Here is an 8524-nt window from a genome sequence, read left to right as displayed (position 1 = left end):
CCCATTAATTACGAATACAGGGTGTAATTGATACGCATCAAATATACCTACGAGTATACAGGGTGTCTCAGCTAAGACTTTCGAGCTTAGTTTTTTTCCAGAGGATTTTTGTGAAATTTAAAATGCAGATATTTTAGACGGTGAAGAATAAGATCCCATTAATGCAATCACCCAAGTCTTAAAAACGTAATTTTTACAATCCTTTTTAAAATGTTTAATCAATTAAGATTTATATAACAAATTGATCGTCAATAAAAAATGTTGTAGGGAAGAACTCCTCCTTGAAAAACGTCTGGTTTGCAAGAAAAAAGCAAAAAACTGTGTTAAACGTAGCTGCAAATGCAAAAACGTAGACGCGTATGAAACAAACGCGCAATTTTGCAGAATTTAGGTCATCCCTTTTCGCAGAAGCGCAGGTGACATATTTGACGTTTATCTTGCTAACCTTACAAACACTTACAAAGTTAAAGACAAAATTTGGATGTAACTTATTATACTGGATGCTTTAATTCTTCCACAAAGGACTAAAACACAATCGGGATATTTTAGCAAGGTAATTTAGTTCACGTACGCGTCTTGTGTCTTCAAATAAATTGACGACTCTCTTAACCTTACATTTTGTAAAGCCTACATTTGGATAGTGTTCCACGAGAAAACGAACCGTGTCATTGAAGTTCTTACGACACTCTTCACAGGCAAAATTTTTTTCCTTTTTCAACAATATTGAAATTTCTGCCGCTGTAGTCTATTTTTAGAGTATTTTCAATAAATTTTCACAATTTGACGTTTCTAATAAAGCGCGCCCAATTTTGACAGACTTTAAAGGGTGTACAAAATGTTGCTTGGCAATTAATCATAATCATCAATTGTTTCAAAAGGTAACTGCTCAAATACCTTCAAATTTTACATTACATTTTTAACGACAAAATCTAATCTTTTCGTTGAATCAGACAAGTGATTTACTTAATTGTTTGTGTAGACCCCTATTTTTTAATGTTTAACAATCTAATAATAATCGCGCATAATTTTCGATAAAGGAAACAGGTGTTAAAATTACATTTTTTAACTTGAGGTAATTTTATTATTACTAATTGAACCTTCACGGTCTAAAATATCTGCATTTTAAATTTCATAAAAATCCGTTGGCAAATAACCGAGATATTAGGCTCGAAAGTCTTAGCTGAGACACCTGTATAATATGTAAACCACAATATCTTCAATAAGTGAAAACCGAAAATGTAGTTAAACATTTTAAATTCATAAAGTCCAATTTAACTTTCATCCCGAACGAGACGTAAAAACACTTTCAAAATAGACTCACAAAATCTTACTGTGAAAGAAATTGCCCAAAAACGCTTTAAATACACGGAGACGCAATAACGGGTAAGAATACCTACTAAAAGACGCACCGGATTATTCCGGCTAAAATGTATCCTTTCACGATTTTATCAGCTGTTGGTTCGTTATCTTGTTCATATTTTGCAAGTCTTTCTAGTAAATTCACCAAACGATACGTGTATTTGGGAAAAGTAATTTCCAATAAAATAGGCACTGTACGAAACTATCACGGAGTTTATTGTACCAAGTTGAAGAAGTAAAGGAGTACGATGGTGAGGGAATTAAAATATCAATTTCACCAAAATTTCCCATGCAAAAGTGAAAAATCAGGGAGAAATGAAGAAATACAAAAATCTTATATGTAAGTGAGATTAGAAGCGGAGGGAGTTATAACTTGCCAATTCGCCATATTTCAATTTTGATACCGTGATATCGATATGGACGCTTGGGCCAAATCGATGATTTGCTGGCTCATCTTTTTTTCTCCGTAGAATCGCAATAAATCAGGAATAAAAGGATGGTTGTCCTGTGATCCTGTGAACTACGCCGTCAAATGTGGTGCATTCTCCCCATTTTTATTTGAGTAAAGTAGGAAAGCACAGTGATTGAGAGGTTTGTACACTTTTGAAATTGATGGCGTGAAGGGATGGGGTGCGCTGAATGGCACAATACAGGAATATAGACAGGGGAATTGTGTCGGATTTTAATGAAAACTAAGTGCTTATTCACAATGGACATCAGCTTGATATAAGGCATAAGAAATTTCTGATACATGCAGTGCATATACAGAGTGATCAACAAGGACTGAAGCTGTTGGCAACAATGACAACATGATAAAAATTTCACTGAATTTGGTAGCATTACATTTTCAGTTGTCAATTTTGACGGGAAAATTCAAACTTCAAAATCAAGTGTCATTTTTGTATCAATTTATTAATTAAAATGGTTTTTACACTAGAGCAAGACATTTTTATTGGTATGGCGTACTTTCGGACTGGAAATTTTGATGCTGCTAACGGTTGGCAGTATTCCACGGAGCACGGACGATGCATTTCACCAACTTCAACAAATGTTCCCCGAGCCAGTTGTTACTTTAGTTGCGTTTAGGCAGCATTGCACGAGATTGGTGCAACGTTACCTTCAAACTTCAAACAGGTGATGTGAAAAAGGCAAAACCTACAGGTAGAACATCTACACTCACAGAAGATGTAGTCGAGAACGTTCGAGGTAGAATGGAACAAAGCCTTCTAAACTCAATGCGAAAACTTTCACTCCAAAAGGGTGTGATTCTTATTTAAAACACACGCATCCAAAGTTCTTTGTTGGGCACGTTTAATGCAGGGCCTAATAATTCTTACCATTAAAAATCCCGTCATTCCTTTTCCTTACTTTACAGGCTTATCATATGGAAGTTGCCTAACCATTTTAAAGAAGAAATTAAAGTTCCACCCTTACAAATTTTCCCGGATCCAATCCCTGCATCCTGCAGACTTTCAGCTCGAAAATAATAACGCATAAAACATGTTTCTGTTTCCCAGAAGGGGCATGCGGGCACGGCCTGTCGCTTTTATGAATATCGAAACAGTGGGCCATTTAATTAAGTATGGCTAATTACTTTTTATACTGTTTTTGGTCGTTTTGTACTAAGCCGGCCAAAAAATTTTGGCCGTCATTGTCTGTCAATTCAAAAAAAAAGAAAATTGTAATCCGTACTTCATTGTCATCATGATTACCGTCTTGATTATGAACGTTATTTTTTGGGTGGTAAATTTCAAAACTCAAAATTATTTTGTCATTTCTACTACACAGAACGTTTACCTCAGGTTATCTATGTACGATTGCTCTAATTTTGTTTATTCATGTCGGATTTTTCGAATATCTGAGCTTCAAACAGTTTAAATTGATTGTCAAAATAACAAGAATCGAAAGTAGGGTTACGATTCCTAAAGGTTTATTTACACTTTACTTGAATGTCAAGAAAGTGACGGCCAAAATTTTTTGGCCGCCATAGTACGTATCGTGTTTTAAAACTACCAACCCCTAACATAACCTAAATTTTTTGACATTCACAACTTGCAGCGGGTGCCAACACTGACGCACAAAAAATTTTCATACTTTGGGAATATTTTGCTGTTGTTATTTGCTGCCAACAGCTTCAGTCCTTGTTGATCACGCTGTACTATTAATTTTTACGTAACTTATGAGAAGTGACCTCAGTGAACATTATTGTTGTGTACAAAAAGGCATTAAAAATCATATTCGAGTTATTTGGACACATAAATTATTTTCCAATTGCCCAAATTTACAAATTATTTTTAGATATCTCTTATGTATTTCTTATGTCTTATGCCCATTGTGAATAAGCACTTAGTATTGATTTAGTTGCCTTAGCAGCCAGTTTGCAGAAGCGAAATTAAGTTAATCGTAAAAGCGAAATTAACTGATGAACATGTGATCATTGTGATCAGATTGAACCAATCGAAGTTTTCAGATTCATGGGTTTTGTTAATCACGCATTAAAATTTAATTTGAATGAAATAAAATTCTCTTTCTTTTTATAAACTGGTCCTTATAAAATAATTTATTAATCATTTATTAACTGTGTTTTTGGCTTATGATTATTATATACCTAGATATAAAAGAAAAGAACTAAAAGAACATTATGATGAGTTTTGCTTGAACGGTTTGTTTGCAATGTTGCATTTATTTATTATGCAACGCGCTTAACCAGAGTTTAAACTAGGGTTTTAAGCAGTGCATTGTTAGGAGATTAGGAAATACAAGATTGTAATTGTAGTGCAAAATCTATACACAACATGATGTCGGCAACATACGATACTCCAGTGCATACTTGTAGCCTCTCTTTTATATTTATTTGAAAATGATTTGTTCGTAATTTTTACTTGAAATAAATATTCATTATGTATTGCAACATAATATAATACAAAATAATTTTCACAAAATATTTTGAAAGTTTACTAATTTAAATGATATAATAAGAATTCAACAAAACTTGGATTATTCTCATATTAACACGTTCATTCTAGATATTACAAAGTACATAATTTAAAAATATTCAAGTGTTAGAATAAGGGTTTGGATTTAGAAGTTCGAAGGAATTTAATATTTAGACTGTCAAAGTTTTATAGTTTGCCTTTGTCTTGTCTTGCTTGTTTCGGTCGTGCTGCAAACAAAGTTGCCAGGCGGGCAATATTTCTTCCCGCATACTATAGAGGTCCCCTAGCACTTAAAAACTCTGATTCAGTAACTATTGTTCCATTTTAATTAAAAGTATTGAATGCTGTTTCCTATAAATAGCGAGGACAAAGGTAGGTAACTAACTAAATGGGAAAATGTATGCTTCCAGGAGGGAGGCGATATACGAATACGATGACGATGTAAGCAAATGTGGTACATTCTCCCCATTTTTATTTGAGTAGAGGTTAGGAAAGCACAGTGATGGAGAGGTTGTGCACTTTTGAGATTAATGGTGTGAAGGGATGAAGTGCGGCTGAATGGCAGGACAGGAATATAGACGGGGGAAATGTGCCAAATTTTAAAAGTATTGACTTAGTTATCTTTCTGAAACAATACTTAACGAACTCAATAACTACCTAACTGATTAATAACTTTATTGAACCATTAAATCGACTTTGGGTTTCTTGAAGCACTTTCTGCCACGACCTGCTGTATTATAACCGGCACTTTCATTTCATTAAAAGCGGCTTTACACGATGCAAGTAACTCGTACGAGTTACTAAAACCGAGTACTGGATTTTAGTACTCACCTCCTGTAAATAGGTGTTTTAGTGTTCCAGTACAGTACAGTACTCGCTCCAGTAGCCATTCCAGTCGAGCAAATAGAAAAGGCAGTTCTATTTTTTACAGTTTACTGGAGCGAGTGATTACCCCCACCCTGATCCCTGACCTTGCTCGACTGTCTTCAATACTAGAGATCATTTCATCTAAGAAGTACATAATGCGCACGAACGCGTTTTCATCGGACGAGTCCATGTTCACATTTTTAGGGGAGGTTTGAGTCCAGCGGCGTGCAGACCTATCAACCACGTGGAATCCATGCGCTCGTTGTTATTTCTAATTTAACCCCGTTAGCGTTCAGAAGTGTTTTGTTTTTGTTATTCCTTTCGCTGTGTACCGTTCTATGGTATTCATTGTTCAATTACTGATTTGTTAGAATTTCAATCATATAAATTAATTGAACTATAGTGACTCCTCAGCTAATCGAATGTTTCTACGGCACTGATCATCAGCTGACTAGCGTCGTACGGTCAGATTTCGATGAGTCATCATGTACTTCTTAGATGAAATGGTCTCTAAACAAGTGTAGACAGCTAGACCGTATCTGTCCGTTTTAATGAAACTTCTTTTCATTGTTTTGAGGAAGTTTTGTGACTGAAAATGGCTTCTAAATGGAACCAGGATACAAAAACCCTTAAAGCTTTAGTGTTTTAAAGGCCCTTTTTCGTACTGATTTTAGTGTCAAAAACAGGGATTATGAATTATGATTCAGGTATAATAAAAAGTGCATTATGAAAAGGTTTCCGAGAAAGAGCCAATTTCCGCCAATGAGGGCGCCACACAACGGACGCTTTACTAAAAATAATAATCAATACACAATATAACAAACAATAACAACACCAAACACAAAAGCAACACAATGAGGGCGCCACACAACGGGCGCTTCACTAAAAATAATAATCAGTACACAATATAACAAACAACAATAACAACACAAACATTCACTAATTTAATTTCAAAACAGCAAAAAACAAGGAATTTTTTGACTTGAAATTCAAAATGTCATTTGAACAAGAAAAATTCGATGATCTTGTTATATATACACAGAGATTAAGGTTTTACACTCTTTTACATTTAATTAATCCGCGATCATGAGTGTAAAACGAATTCGTGGCAAGAATTTCAAGGAATATGAAAAAAATCAGCCATTTGATATTACATACATACGAGTATATCGTAAAAATATAAATATCGCAGCATCATCGAAAATAAAAAGAGACGGACGGCGTTACAGTGGCCAGAAAAAACTTGGCATGGGAAGAGGTTGCAAGTTGCAATCAAACAAGGAGCAGAAGCGTCAAACAACTGCATTCCTGTTCCAGCATAATGAAAACTGCGCATGCGCCAAATAGCAAGCAGTTAACTAGAACTTAAAAACGCACGACTGAAAAACCGGGTCTAACAACGCGCTAACCAGAGTTTAAACCAGTGCATTATTAGGAGAGTAGGAAATACAAGATTGTAATTGTAGTTAGTATAAATTCAAAACATGATGTCGGCAACATACGATACTCACGTGCATCGTTGTACGTTGTACCCTCTCTTTCATTTCATTATGTATTGCAACATAATTTAATACAAAGTAGTTTTCACACAATAAGTATTTTTTGTAATTTGCCTCCATTTTGATTCTCTAATAGACATATTAACGAACGCGACGTCATCATCTGGGATGTCCTTATAGCCATTATTTCACGGAACATTTTACGAACATTTTTAGGTTGGCAAAGCTTGATTCGTCATGCGTTTAAATTACAAAATGTGCAAAGAATTATTCTATTTATCAGCAACAAATTCGCGACCGTATTATTGGGAATTTCACGTATTTCAGCGGGCGTATATGAAAGATTATCTTTCATATTCGTGTTTTGTAACAGAATTTGGATAAAATTGAAGACTTGATCCAATTAAGACATTACCAACCGCCACGAAAATCCCTAAATTGAGGAAAGTAAACATTTTTGCTTATAAACGGCTTAAAAAGGGCAAATTACAAAAAATAGTACAAAAAACTCGTTTCATAAGACCTTGAAGCACTCATTCTTTAAAATAACTCGTGGCTAGGCCACTCGTTTTTTAATCTTGAATTCGTGCTTCAAGACTGGTCTTATGAAACTTGTCTTTTAATATACTATGTAAACTATGTATTAAAAGTTTACTAAATTTAGGTAATACATAATAAGAATTCAGCAACACTTGGATTGTGTTAATAGAGAGATATTGCAGTGTCATATCTCGATAACAAATTAATTTGATCGCTCTTTAATTTGAAAATATTTGTCTTAGCATAAGAGTTTGTATTATTTATTAGAAGTTCGAAGGAATTTAACATTTAGACTGTCAAAGTTTTATAGTTTGCCCTTGTCTTGTCTTGTCTGCTCTCTGCTCCCTCTTGTTCGGTTGTGCTGTAAAGTGCTCACGCGTGAAATTTTACGTTACGTTATCTCTGATAGGAGATTAAAAACATCAGAAGGAATTGAAGATTATAGGTTGACTTATAAATTTTGTACACAGTTATTGCATTTATACAAGGGTGATAAATTAGATGAAAAAGAGATAAATTTACGAGAAGAATTTATTATACATATAAACGCTGTTCAAAAATCAAAAAACCATTGTGGTGACTTATCTATCACTGTGATAACTAATAGGAAATGTCATGAAAAATGTGTGTTATTTGCACCACAATGGTTTTTTGATTTTTGAACATCGTTTAGTAATTTTAACTGTTTTCCCAGAGATTTTTTTTAAAGTAAGTACTCTCGTGTCAAAAATAAATTACACCCTAGGATTTAGAGATATTCGTTACTAGGTTGCCATAAATTTGGTCAGGTTGGAGGCTATGTGGTTTCTGGTGACAAACAACAGATATCCCAAAAATGTAAGGAAGCAAGTTAATTGTAACAGTTGCAAATGCTAATTTCTCTCTAAGTGATGGATGATAGATGATTTTTCGTTTCACAATCAATTTTGGTTACTGGCGGCATATTTATTTGGATTTAATCTCTCATGTCAAAGTAAACCATCCTTAGGCATTCAAAATAACTTTTGAAAATTCTAGTTAGAGTAAGGCCGGCCTAAGATATGACATTTGGTGGGGGAAATCTACGCGGACAAAATATTCCACTGGCGCGTGGCAAAACCATCAAAACCGGTCACAGCAGAGAATAGCGGTCACAGTAACAATCAGCTGATTTTTAATCTGTTGAGCACCTCTATTTTACGAAAGATGGACTCGTCCGACTGTTTTCCGTCTACACATACCCCCACCAAATGTCATATCTCAGGCCGGCATTACTCTACAGTCTACACACAACATGAAAAACGTTATTTCCCTAAAAGTTCGAATTCTAGGGAGTAATTTATT

The 8524-nt window shown here is 34.6% G+C and overlaps 1 long non-coding RNA gene across 1 annotated transcript; it reads right to left on the bottom strand.

Moving 5' to 3' along the window:
- Nucleotides 1-2245: 2245 nt before the first annotated feature.
- Nucleotides 2246-2976, bottom strand: LOC138127095 (uncharacterized). Its single transcript, XR_011158096.1, has 2 exons — nt 2540-2976; nt 2246-2476 (listed from the first exon to the last, which is right to left on the bottom strand). It is a non-coding gene; the product is annotated as an uncharacterized lncRNA (long non-coding RNA).
- Nucleotides 2977-8524: the final 5548 nt, after the last annotated feature.

Source organism: Tenebrio molitor, chromosome 3 (assembly GCF_963966145.1).
Source record: "Tenebrio molitor chromosome 3, icTenMoli1.1, whole genome shotgun sequence".
Lineage (NCBI taxonomy): Eukaryota > Metazoa > Arthropoda > Insecta > Coleoptera > Tenebrionidae > Tenebrio > Tenebrio molitor.
This window is presented reverse-complemented; position numbering and strand designations above follow the sequence as displayed.